General features: G+C 41.6%; 1 protein-coding gene across 1 annotated transcript in view; it reads left to right on the top strand.

The window, feature by feature from the left end:
- HHAT (hedgehog acyltransferase) overlaps window positions 1-12,985 on the top strand; it is a gene marked incomplete at both ends in the record, with an annotated part of 362,271 nt that overhangs the window by 36,533 nt on the left and 312,753 nt on the right. The window lies entirely within an intron of this gene.

Raw genomic sequence — 12,985 nt, 5'->3', positions numbered from 1 at the left:
GGATTTTTATGGAGGCTTCCTCATGTAGTCAGGATCGATTATTAACTTCATTTCTAGGCCTTCTCCCTTCGCTGGACAATGGGGAGTGGGGCTGAAAATTCCAAGCTTCTAATCCCGGCTTGGTCTTTCTGGTGACCAGCCCGCATCCAGTAGCCCACTAAAAGTCACCTTATTAGAACAAACGACACTGCTGTTACTCAGGAAATTCCAGGGGATTTTAGAAGCTTTGTGCCAGGAACCAGGGTCAAAGACCAAATATTCAAACAAAAGGTGTTCCTAGTGCTCTTATCACAGGAAATTACAAGGTTTCAGAAGTTCTGTGCTAGGCACCATGGGCAGTCAACAATATACATTTTCTGTTATTTCACAGGGAGGTCTCTCTTTGTGAGCTTGGGCAGCCAGCTAATGGGCAAAGGGGACAGATTGAAAAGATACATGGGAGAATCCTTCCATATACTGATTGCTCACTTTCCTGGTCTTTCATGCAGTGTGTAAAATTCAAGGAGAGAAATGGTATGTGGGATTATGAAAAGCTCCCCTCCTCCCCCCTAGATGGGTGGCAAAAATGTCAGTTTTTCCTTTTTCTCTCTTGTATTATTCTTACCTTTCTTAATTGGCCTTCTGCCCTGGGGACCTTCAACATTTTGGGATTCCATCTGGAGTTGCAGTTTGCTAGTATTTGCCCACCACAGAGACGTTACATGTTAATGAGTTTTCTTGAATGTGTGAAGTCTTCCTAAGAAGAAAGCAAATTCCCTGAGCGTAAGGGCCATTTTAGGGGCCATGGCTCCCAAAGGACTGGGGATCATTTTTTTCTCCATGTTACTGTGACTTTGTCTTTTTGGTGTTCTGGAGGAGTGACACTAATGAGATGCATGATTTATTAGCATAGTTTGTAGCTGGGAAATCTTATGAGCTTGTATAGCTTGCTGTCTAGTCATCCCATTCTATTACTTTTTTTTTTTTTTTGGTCATGACCCCTAACTTATTTAGCAGCTTTATTAATTGTTTATAGCTCACTTCTCCACATACCTTATAGAAAATATGGTTAGTGTTTTAACAGTTTGACAGATATGGAGACTATAATATAGTTTTTGTGCCTTTGATTTCATACCAGAATTTAATATTTCTTAAAAAAAATTGATTCTTTGTTAGCTTTAGGAAGAAAGGGAGAAATATGGAATAGACAAAGTATGGAGAGGGAATCTATATATGTTTTGATCACATATATTGCACATATCTTGAATAATCTGGAGCAACTTCTAGAAAGCAGGGAGGTAGAGGTATAGCCCGAGGATGTTACTGAGTTTGGGTTGGCGATTGGGTTGAAGAGATTCAAAGAATCCACCCACATTAATTAGGTCCCCTTGATGAATTAAGTCATTTTGAGACGTTTTCTCTTCTTGTGCAGAACACCTCCCACCCCCATTATACCCTAGACCTATTTGCAAAGCTTAGATCCTGAGGGCCAGTTAAGAGACTGGATGGTACATGTTAAACAGTACTGTTGTTACCGAGTCCAAGCTTGCTCTGCTTGCCTCACTGCAGACCAGTAAATCGGGAGACGAGGCGTTGAGGCAAGGAATAGCGACTTTATTCGGAAAGTCAGCAGACTGAGAAGATGGCGGACTAGGGTCCCCAGAAAACCATCTTATAGGGTCTGGATGACAGTTTCTTTTATAGAACAGAAGGGGAGGAGGTGAGGAAGTACAGTGAAAAAACCATTTATCTTGCAAAATAGGACGGGATGTTCTGCAGCCATTCACAGGTGGGCAGGGTCAGACTGTCTCTCTGTGAGCTGAACAAAGACCTTTTAGTTTAACAGGCAGAGGGGCAGGGTTCCCTGTGGCAGGCCATTATGTATGCTTACAGCCATAGACAGTGATTATAATAACAAAAGCAGTGAAAAGCAAAAGTTAAAGTAAAAGAAGCAGATCCAACATGGAGTCAGAATTGGCTCTTCCCTGTTGCACTGTTTGTGCTAGTCCTGTTGATGGCGTCCCCACCCTTGTGAGCATCTTCTTTACCTGGGCAGGATGGTAAAGACGTTTAAGCAGAGACTTGTTATTTACAGGAAAAAAAAAGTTTTGTTAGTGAAAATATTTTATCTTTGAGGAAATGTTGGGGAAAGAGTGTTATGTGTGGAAATTGTGAGCAGTAAAATAATTTAGTTCAAATTATTTTAGAAATAGCAAAGCATCTGTTGAAAGATAAAGAAAACTCTTCCAATAATTGCTAAATGAATCATTAGCCTGAGTTCATCCAGAGAGCAGTGCTGCTTCTGTGCAAAATCCCTACAAATTAGTCATCTTTTTTTCCTTCCCCTTTGGAGAATTATAGACCATTAAGGTGAGCTTGCTGCCTTTGAATGTGTAGGGAAACATTTCTGGATTCAAGTATCTTATAAAGGTTTTCTCTATTCATAGATAAGTTTTGCTCAGTGTGTTTGGGAATTAGGGATGGTCTCAAAGTAAATAATATGCACAAATGCTGTTTAGGAAACAGATATGCAAAAGTGTTTAGTGTTTCTGTTGTATTGCTTTATTTTTGCAAAATGTTGGATATGAGGTAAGGAAAACAGTAAATATATACAGCTCTCCTTGTTTTCCCTATCCAAGGAGAAAATAGCCATGGTAATGAAAAATACAGACCAGTGGGTAAGGTAGCTAATTTTCTGTTTGGTTTTGAAATCCATAAATTGGTGCACTTATGAATGTGAAACACTCACTGCCTTCATTATCCAGTTCTAGAACACTCCTTGGAGTGATCTACCTGGTGTTTTTTTCTCCATTTATTTTTCTACACTGAATAGACTTATTTCAGAATAATGTTCTTCAAAGTGAATTATTTTCATAATGCTTCTATAATACAGCTAGTGCTGTACTGCAGTCAGAAGAAAAATCCTTTCCAAAGTATGTTGATCAAGGCTCCATTGCAGACAACAGAATCCACCCCAGTCAGTTTAAGCAGAAAGGACTTTATCGCAGGGATTTAAGGAGATTTCAGAATAATCGAAAGGACTATAGGAATGGACACTAAGTAAGGTTCCTGGAGCAATTCCCAGAGCCACCCTGTAAAACCGTGGCTGCTGCCCAGCTCCTGGCTGGAGAATGCAATGCTATGGTGCACTAGTAAAAACTGCCACACCAGGAAGCTACAGCACCTCTGGATTGACTGGACCCTGGAGCCTCCACCGTGGCTGCTGCAGAATAACAAGAGGCTCTGCCACCATTCTTTCAGAAGTCTCAAAGCCCATACATTTTTATGTTCGTTCTTTCACCTTCAGGTCTGCGTGTGTGTATTTTTTCATCAGAAGCTAGGTCCAAAGGGAACGTGCTAGCTACAGGAAATTCTGGGAAATGTAGTTTTTTGCCTTCTAACCTCTAATGTATAGGAAGTCAAGCTAGAAGTGGTTGGAGGAGTGTTGATTGAGGCAATTGGCAGTATCAGCCACGCAGAGCAGATATTTTATTTTGAGAAGAAGCTTAAGATGGTTGCTTTCCCAAGGCATTTTAGATGTTGCAGCTTTTCTGAATGCAGATGTTCCCCTTTTGTTAATCATGGATTCACTCCTTTCCAGTCCAGTTTCTAGAAACTTTCTGCTTTCCTTTCTTTTGACTGGGTTTGAGGGAATCTTGAACAGGTCCCCTCTCTACTTCTATCTATCTCCATATCTATGAGTATCTCTATCTGTTTCAGGATATACAGCTTGCAAACTCTCAGATTTATGTTTCTGGGGCTATCAGAATAAAATAGAGTTTGTTGTTTGTTTTTTTGTTTGCATATTTACTTAACAAACACACACATAGTACTTAATAAGTACTAGGCACTATTCCAAGTATTTTCCATATTTTAATTTATTTAAGTCTTATAATTAAATCATGAAATAGACCCTCTATTATGACAGTACTCTATTTTGTTCATCTCTTTAGAGCAAGTAATTGATATAACCAGAGGGTGGGCCTTGAGTTGGTGAAGATAATCTGCAGAGCACATCACACACTAGAAATATTCCATGAGTTTCTGTTCTCTAACTGTGATTATAAAGGCATTCAAGGATAGGTGCCAGGTTCTCCACTTTTTGTATCTCTTATTCCCTTTTCCCAGTAGACTGTGTTTACACTAGGTTCTTAAAAATGATTTGGCCCATATGTCATTCAGTTTATTCAACAAGCTTTTATTGAGTGTCTAGTATGTGTTGGTTTCTTGGAGGATACAATGCTGAATATACATGTAGTCCCTTTTGGGGCGGGGGGAGAGGTCACAGTTTAGTGGAGAGGCAGCTCAGTAACCTACAATTAAAGTACAGTGTGGTAAATTGCCATGATATGGGTAACCGTTGTACATTGAGGGAGCATAGACAAGGGCCAATCTGTCTGGACTATAAATGGATGAATTAGGTAAAGCTTCCTGGGAGAGGGCTTGCCTCACCTGAGGCCTGAAAGATAGGTCATCATCCTGATGTTTGAGGGACAGGTTTCTCCAAGTAAAGGGAGCAAAGGGTGGGAAGTTTCGGCCATATGAACACAGCACATTTGGGTGGTCAGCACGGCCATGTTGCAGAACTGGGGAGAAAAGTTGGGTAGGATGATGAAGGCTGGGCAGGGCCAGATAGGAAGAGCTGCATGCATCTTGCTGAGAATGTTTCTCTGGTATGCTAAGGGGGAAACCTGAAGAATATTAAGTGGGAGAGTGACTTGATCAGGTGTGATCTTAAAAATGTTACTTTGGTGCTGTGAAGAGGGAACAGAATGGGGGGAACAAGACCAATTGTGCAGAGAATAGTCCCCACCTTTGAAGTATGTCCAGTGCAGAGTACCAGGAGGAAAAAGACGTGCAGTAGCTCCGAGTTTTTCCTGGATAACCAAGGGTAATGGGTGTGCTGCGGCTGAGACTTCTGTGGCCTTCGTAGGATCTGCTTCGTCTGTAGATGTCGACTTCAGAGATGATAGTAAATTACCTAAATGCCATCAATATGTGTAATAAAACAATGTTCCTGACCTACTCTTACTAGGAGACAAGTGGTGGGTCTAGGAGAAATGGCAATCCCTTAGAAGAGGGGCCTGCAAACCAGGGCCTTTGGACCAAATTTGGCCCTCCACCTGTTTTTGTGGTTACAGTTTTTTTGGAGCACAGCTGCTCCCATTTGTTTATGTCGTACTGTGACTGCCTTCGGGCCTCACCATCAGAGTTGAATAGTTGCCACAGAGGCTCTGTAGCTCACAAAGCTGAAAATATTTACCATCTAGCCCTTTATTAAAGTTTGCTAGCCCTTATTTCAGTGTGATTATTTTGATAGCAATAAGCAGGATGGATTTCGAGGGACGAGTTCAACTTTAGAGGCATTAACATTTTTTAACTTTAGACTTTGCAATTCACCAATCAATCCCTTTAGCTTTTATGATCACTTTAAACTCTAATTATATAAATGCCATTTGCAGCAACATGGATGGACCTAGAGGTTATCACACTAAGTGAAGTAAGTCAGACAAAGACAAATATCATATGATATTACTTATATGTGGAATCTAAAATATGACACAAAAGAACTTATCTACAAAACAGAAACAGACTCACAGACATAAAGAACAGACTTGTGGTTGCCAGAGAGGTGGGAGGGAAGGATGGACTGTGAGTTTGGGATTGGTAGATGCAAACTATTATACATAGAATGGGTAAACAATGAGGTCCTCCTGTATAGCACAGGAACTATATTCAGTATCCTGTGATAAACCATAATGGGAAAGAATATGAAAAATTATATATATATATATACACACACACATACATATATGTATAACTGAGTCACTTTGCTATACGGCAGAAATTAACATTGTAAATCAACTATACTTCAATAAAATAAATTTTAAAAAATTCTAATTATACAAAGGAGGACTGACCAGCCTGAGGTCACATAAGGGTAGGTGACAGAACTGAGACTCAAGCCTGGCTCTCCTGAACGTGAGCACAGTCCAGTCTCTGCCACACGCAGCACACCACTGGCTCCATCCAGCCACTTTGAGAATAAGGGCACTTTCCCTGCATTGTGATAGACACAAATTCGAGGTGAGAATAGTATTTCCGGGAAGCAAGCAGGCCTTCCTCTGAGGCCATCCATTACAATCACTTTCCTCTGTGTTCTTGCTGTCCTTTACTGGGAGGGATGTTAAAGCCCACGATCTCCTCGTCAGTGATGTTAATTTCCTCTGTTAACTCTGTGGGAATCTCCACCCGTGCTCCCTTCAAGGCCCCACAAGAGTGTAGAAATGAAGGTCAGATTTAACTCTATGGAGTCAATGGAAGTAGCTGAACATTCCAGTTAGGCTGCAGCTCTTCCTGAACCCTGAGGAATTGAATTTTACGATTCTAAGGTCCTGAACCCTCCTTCTGGTGGGTACTGAGCCAAGACTGTCTGCATCCAGGAGATTTCTATCACGTTCTTTCAGTTCCTGATCGCGTTTATGGATGGTCATAAATTTGCTGGTCAGAGCAGATTTCATCATTAAGTAAATAGCCATTTTAGCCTTTGTATCAATCTTAACAAAACAATAATTCTTTCAAACAAACCGAAAGAATTACTGAATTTAAAAAATTCAGATGCAAAATCCTGCAGACTGACAGGATTAACTTTTCAGGGAGCACTTTATGTAATAAGATATATCCCAAAGCCAATTTTTACCCCCTTATTTCCAGCCATTGCTGACGTTTGCCCCCAGGATGAAATTGGAATGTTAAAACAGCAGATTCCTCAAGTGTCTGCCCAAGGAGGTAAGCAGGCTCAGAGCAGCAAGAGGCCTTGTTGAAAGAGCTGAGTTCTCTGTGATGCTAGTAAAACTCCCTGTGGGCAGAGGGTTAGTTTAGGAAGCCTTTTTTTTTTTTTTTTTGGCCTTAAAAACTCAAACTTGGAATGTAAAATGGTGTAGCCACTGTGGAAAACAGTTTGCGGGTTGCTCAGAACATTACACATAGATCGTGATATGACCCAACAGGACTACTCCTAGGTATAGACCTAAAAGAATTGAAAATGGGTATTTTAACAAACACTTGTACACAGATACTTATAGCATTAGTCACAGTAGACGAAAGGGGAAAACAGCTGAAATATCCATTAATGGATGAATAAATAAACAAAATGTGGTATATCCCTATAATGGGATATGATTCAGCCATAACAAAGAAAGATGTACTCGTACGTGTTACAATGTGGATCAACCTTAGCAACATTGTGCTGAGTAAAAGAAGCCAAGTCACACATTGCAGGACTCCATTTATATGAAATACTCAGAGTAGCTAAATCCATAGAGATAGAAAGCAGATTCATGATTGTCAGAGCCTGGGGGAGGAGGGTGGAATGGGGAGTGACCAATTAATGGGTACAGAGCTTCCTTTTGGGGTGATGGAAATGTTTGGAACTAGATAGAGGTGGTAGTTACACAACACTGGAAGTGTAGATGCCACTCAGTTGAATTTTTTTTTTTTTTTTTTGCGACACGTGGGCCTCTCACTGTTGTGGCCTCTCCCGTTGCGGAGCACAGGCTCTGGACATGCAGGCTCAGCGGCCATGGCTCACGGGCCCAGCCGCTCTGCGGGCACGTGGGATCTTCCTGGCCCGGGGCACGAGCCCATGTCCCCTGCATCAGCAGGTGGACTCTCAACCACTGCACCACCAGGGAAGCCCTACTGAGTTGAATTTAATGTGATTAATTCTATGCTATGTGAATTTACCTTAAACCAACAGCAGCAAAACAACAAATTCCCCCAAACTCAAGCTTTTTCAGAATCCCTAAGTTGTGGAGTTTCAGTTTTGTTAAATCCTGGCAAATAACCTTCTAATAATATGTGAGTTAAAGTTTCAGCTACTGGTAAGAGCAGTGATTTACTGGAAAGTAGGCAAGGTCTTGGGAGAGTCTGGGTTAAAAAACCAGTGGTGGACTTGGTGTAACTGATTTTGTGGGATGACTTTCTCAGCCTCCCTTGGGGTGTCTTGGTAGGTGCCTTGGGGTTGTACTTGTTACCGGGTGCTTTAACAGCATTTGAGTCCAGTGGCCTGGCCATATTAGCCATGGGATTGTTATCTTCAGCCAATGTTAATTCAACGTGGTCTGAGGAATGCAGGAAAAAAGCAGAGAAGGAGAGTTTTGGCCATCCCCCTGTGATAACACTGCAGGACTCCAGCTAAGAGGCCAGGAGTGAGGGTGCTGTCATCTGGTGAGCTTCAGGGCTGATGGGAATTCATGGCTAGAATGAGGAAAAATTTACTCAGTGGTGAGTTGGCAACATAAGATCTTCATTTGCCAGGAGTTTTTTCTTTTAACTTTCTGCCCTTGAAGTACTAGATGATTTTGAAAGAGATTTGAACCACCAGATATGAGTACACATGTTAAAAAAAAATAATTTGGCAACATTAGGAAATCATTTAAAATTCAAAATACTAAAAAGTAAACCTTCAGCACACCCATGTTCTTAACAGCATTATTCACAACAGCCAAGAAGTGGAAGCAACTCAAATGTCCATTGACAGATGGATGGATAAATAAAATGTGGGATATCCATATAGTGGTGGAATATTATTCAGCCTCAGAAAGGAGGGGAATTCTGCAGTATGCTGCAGCATGGATGAACTTTGAGGACATTGTGTCAATTGGAACAAGCCAGACACAAAAGGACAAATGCCGTATGATTCCACTTACATGAGGTACCCAGAGTAGTCACATCCATAGCGACAGAAGTAGAATGGTGGTTGTCAGGGGTGGGGGTGAGGTATGAATGGGGAGTTACTATCTAATGGGTACAGAATTTCAGTTTTACAAAACAAAGAGCTCTGGAGGTGGATGGTGGTGATGGTTGTATAACAGCGTGAATGTACTTAATGCCACTAAGCTGCACACTTAAAAATGGTTAAGATGATAAATTGTATGTTACATATATTTTATTACATGAGACACAGACTCTGCAGCCTGAGGACCTGGGGCTTTAAAGTCGAGCTCTGTCATATATTAGCTGTGGGACCTTGGATGTGATATTTAACCTTTCTGAAGATAGTTTTCCTTTTCTTATCGCTATAGGCAGAATCATAGCACATAGTCAGACTGTATGCTGTAGTTTCTTCCCAGTCTGGGGAAGAGGCTGGATGACTGGGGAACTTGCTGGAACAGAACAGGCTGACAGTGTGGATGTGGAACTTGGAGGCCTGGGTTGGTGACATGGGAGTATGAGGGGGGATCTCTTCCCCCTACCCCCTGAATGATAGGCACTCAGTCAGGACGCTGTCTGTAGGCTTGTGACTAGCTGTTCTCTTAGTATTTCTTTCCTTTAGTATTTTTTCCTTTAGGAAAAAAATAACTTTTTTTCCACCCTTTGAAAGCAAACTGCCCTTCATCTTACATACAGGAAGGCTCAGGGCCAGATAGTTAAGTGACTTGTCCAAGTTTACACAGGGGGAGAAATGTGATGAGAACTTAGGTCACCTGATTTCACTTCCCCACCATTTTAAAGGCCTACTGATTGTTGGGTAATCAGGATAGAAATTTGTGGTTAAGTCAAGGTTTTTGCTCTCAGGAACTTACTATTTTTTCCCTCTAAAGACAAAATACATGAAATAGCTAGAATGAAAAGTGCTATACTAAATATGCTATAGTAAAATGTGCTGTCGTAAAAGTGCTAGAATTGAATTGTGAATTGACAGAGAAAGGGTTGCAGTGAGGGCCACCTGGAAGGGTGAAGGCTTCACACTGGAGCTGACATGTCTGTGGATATGGGGCATTAAGGAGGCATCCCTGGGGTTGGAAACAATTTGGTCGGATAGTGGGGTGTGTGTATGTGTCTGGGAGTGGTGGGGGAATCCAGATAGAGTGTCAGCACGAGTAGAAACATCTTGGAAAAGGGCTTCCTCTTTGGTATCAGACAGGACTGGGTTTGAAACCCAGCTCTGCCGCCTCTAGTTTTGCCTGCTCTGACCTCAAGTTAACTCATCTGTAACATGGATTTAAAAAAAGGAAAGGTCTCAGTTGTATCTCTAGTATATGTACATGAATGACACCACTGTTACCTGTCTTGCTTTGCAGTGGTTTTCAGAGTCTAGGGTGTTAGTGTTGGTACCGTGACCTCCTCCAGGGTGAGGAATTCTGCATTTCCTACCCCCCATACCTAGTGTAGAACTCTGCTCTCTATGGGAAAAGAGGCCCAGGTCCTTTTCCTTGTTAAGAGTAGGAGAAATAATGTTTCACCAGGAAGTTACAGTCACTATTTAAGAGACCCAGAATCATCATATCCTTAGAGTTCTCTGTTCTTGCCTCATTGCACACTGAAAGCCTCAGAATGAATAACCATGCTTAACTCACTCAGTTTATTAAATTCTCATATTTAGGCGCTCAGAGCTTTCCATGGTGAGCAGGCTGATGGTTGCTCTGTTTGTGAATATTAGGTGGTCAGCTTTAGTGTGTCCCTGCCTGGGAATGGCATGGGGTGATGTGAGCTGTTAAGGATTCTCTGGGCTTATGAACAATGTAGGGAATCATGATTGATGATGTCAGTCTCTACTACTTGAAATGTGGTCCCCAGGCCAGCAGCATGGCATCCCCTGAGAGCTTTGATGAAAGACAGAGTCCCAGGCCCTATCCCAGACTTCTTGGATCAGAATCTGCATTTTAGCAAAATCTGTAGGTAATTTGTGTGTCCACTGAGGTTTGAGAAGCGCTGATGTAGAAGATTGGATGTGAATCTTGGAGTTCAGGCTCCTCTTTCTCCATGGGGGAGCCTTCCTGGCTCTGTCCAGCTAGAATTTATCCCCGGTTTATATTTGACTTCCTTACAGAACCAAAGAAGAGGCTTCTAACTGACTAAGAATTACAGGATCGAGAAAGGAAATGGGGAGGGAACAGAACATGAAAAAGTTGTTCTTGATTTGAGACTTTAAGATTTACCTTGAAATGAGTGAGCTCAGGGTCTATAAGGCTTTTGCTTATGGAATCAGGCAAGTCAACATTTTTCTTCCCCAAATCAGTAACTGCTACTTATTGGCCATCTTCTATTCATTAATTCAGCTTTTCTGTCTGGTTATTTCCTTTAGGTAAATATTTTAAATGGAGAAGAATAGACATAAGAAAAGTGTTTTTATTTCCTTTAAATGGCTCTTTTCTGAAATAATTAGTGATGAGAGACTATGTAGTTTGGTTGATGGGATTTTAAAAAAAAATTTATTTATTTAATTTACTTATATTTGGCTGCGTTGGGTCTTCATTGCTGCGCACGGGCTTTCTCTAGTTGTGGCGAGCGGGGACTCCGCTTTGTTGAGGTGCACGGGCTTCTCATTGCGGTGGCTTCTCTTGTTGCAGAGCACAGGCTCTAGGCACGTGGGCTTCAGTAGTTTTGGCACACGGGCTCAGTAGTTGTGGCTCATGGGGTCTAGAGCGCAGGCTCAGTAGTTGTGGTGCACAGGCTTAGTTGTTCCGCGGCATGTGGGATCTTCCCGGACCAGGGCTCGAACCTGTGTCCCCTGCATTGGCAGGTGGATTCTTAACCACTGCACCACCAGGGAAGCCCTGTTGATGGGATTTTACCAGCACAGGGTTTTCAGTAGTTCTGGGCCTTAGGATGAAGCATGAAGGATTTTTGGTTTCTTGAATGTTATGAAATATTATTTCATTTTTCCCCCCTAGAAATTAAACTTGGAAAAGTTTTGAAACATAGGTATAAGTCTGAGGTGATGAATTCTAATGTAATTCTGAATGTTCAAAAACATTATTTATATTTAGAAAGCTAAAATGTTGGGATTTTTATTTTGAGGGGGATAAAAAAATTCAATCTTGGTTTTTAGTGTCTGCATCCATGTTACAAAGTGGCATTTTACTAGCACGGCCTCATCACATGACCTTTGCGCCTTTAATCAGTTGATTGACTCTCCACTAATTTGACATTTTTAAGATGAGGAAGTGAGCTCTGGAACAGGGATAAAGCCCGGTTAATGATTTGAGTTCTCTGCTCTGCTGCTGCCTGGGTGTGCAGCGTGGGCACATCCTGGGCTCTGATGTAGTCAGTCTTTGAATGGAAGGAATTGGACCAGATCTATGATTTTCATGGGATGGGGGCTCTATGAGCAGGTTGTGTGTGTATCAGGATCTTGGTTGTGGGGAAAACGTGCTGTTTGAGAAGCACAGTACTGCTGTCTTTCTTCATTTGGAAAATAGAAAAACTTTTTTTTTTTTTTTTTTTTTTTTAACAAGAGGCAACATGTAAAGTGTGATACAATCTTAGCTGGTTAACACAGGATGGAAAGCACATGGGACTAGCAGTTAGTGGCAAGTAACAATTTTTAGTGAGTACTGTGTGCTGGGTACGGTTTTAAAATTTTGATATGCATGTATTTTCAGTTAAACCTCACAAATTCCTAGAAAATCAGTCCTGTTACCATATGAGCAGACAGTGGAAAGGTGAAGTATCTCACTCAAGGTCATCACAGCCAGTATGTAGATAGATCTGGGATCCAAACCCAAGATGAATTGGCAGCCTTAGCTGCTACATTTGCTACCTTTACATCCATAGTCTGATATGAATCAAGATCACTTCAATCTATATTTTACCTTCTGAAAAAAAGAGTTTTGTAATATGTGTAACTTGTATGAAATTGCCCCTCACTCCTCAGGTGCAAAACAAAGAAAGAAAAAAATAGAAAAAAATTCTATTTTCCTTTAAACCCAATTAAAAATTTGACTCAAAGTTTCACTTGTAGAGACTGATGAGATGTTCAGTATCGATAGATCAATAGTCAGTGGGGGATTCCTTCGTCACCCACACGATTTGGCTAGAAAATTCTGAGGGCCTCAAATCTGCATTCCATCCTGGTGGTGCCGAGATGCTCATGGGCCAAGCCCGCATTATCCGTTTGAGAGTGTCGAATCACTGTGCTTATTCCCTCCATGCTCAGCTTGGCTGCCATGATCTCCCCAGAGCTCCTGAGGCCGAGGCTTTTAGGTGTGAGCCTGCAGGT

Source organism: Hyperoodon ampullatus, assembly GCF_949752795.1.
Source record: "Hyperoodon ampullatus genome assembly, chromosome: 2".
Taxonomy (NCBI): Eukaryota; Metazoa; Chordata; class Mammalia; order Artiodactyla; family Ziphiidae; genus Hyperoodon; species Hyperoodon ampullatus.
The sequence above is the reverse complement of the archived record's forward strand: the minus strand, read 5'-3'. Positions and strand labels throughout refer to the sequence as shown.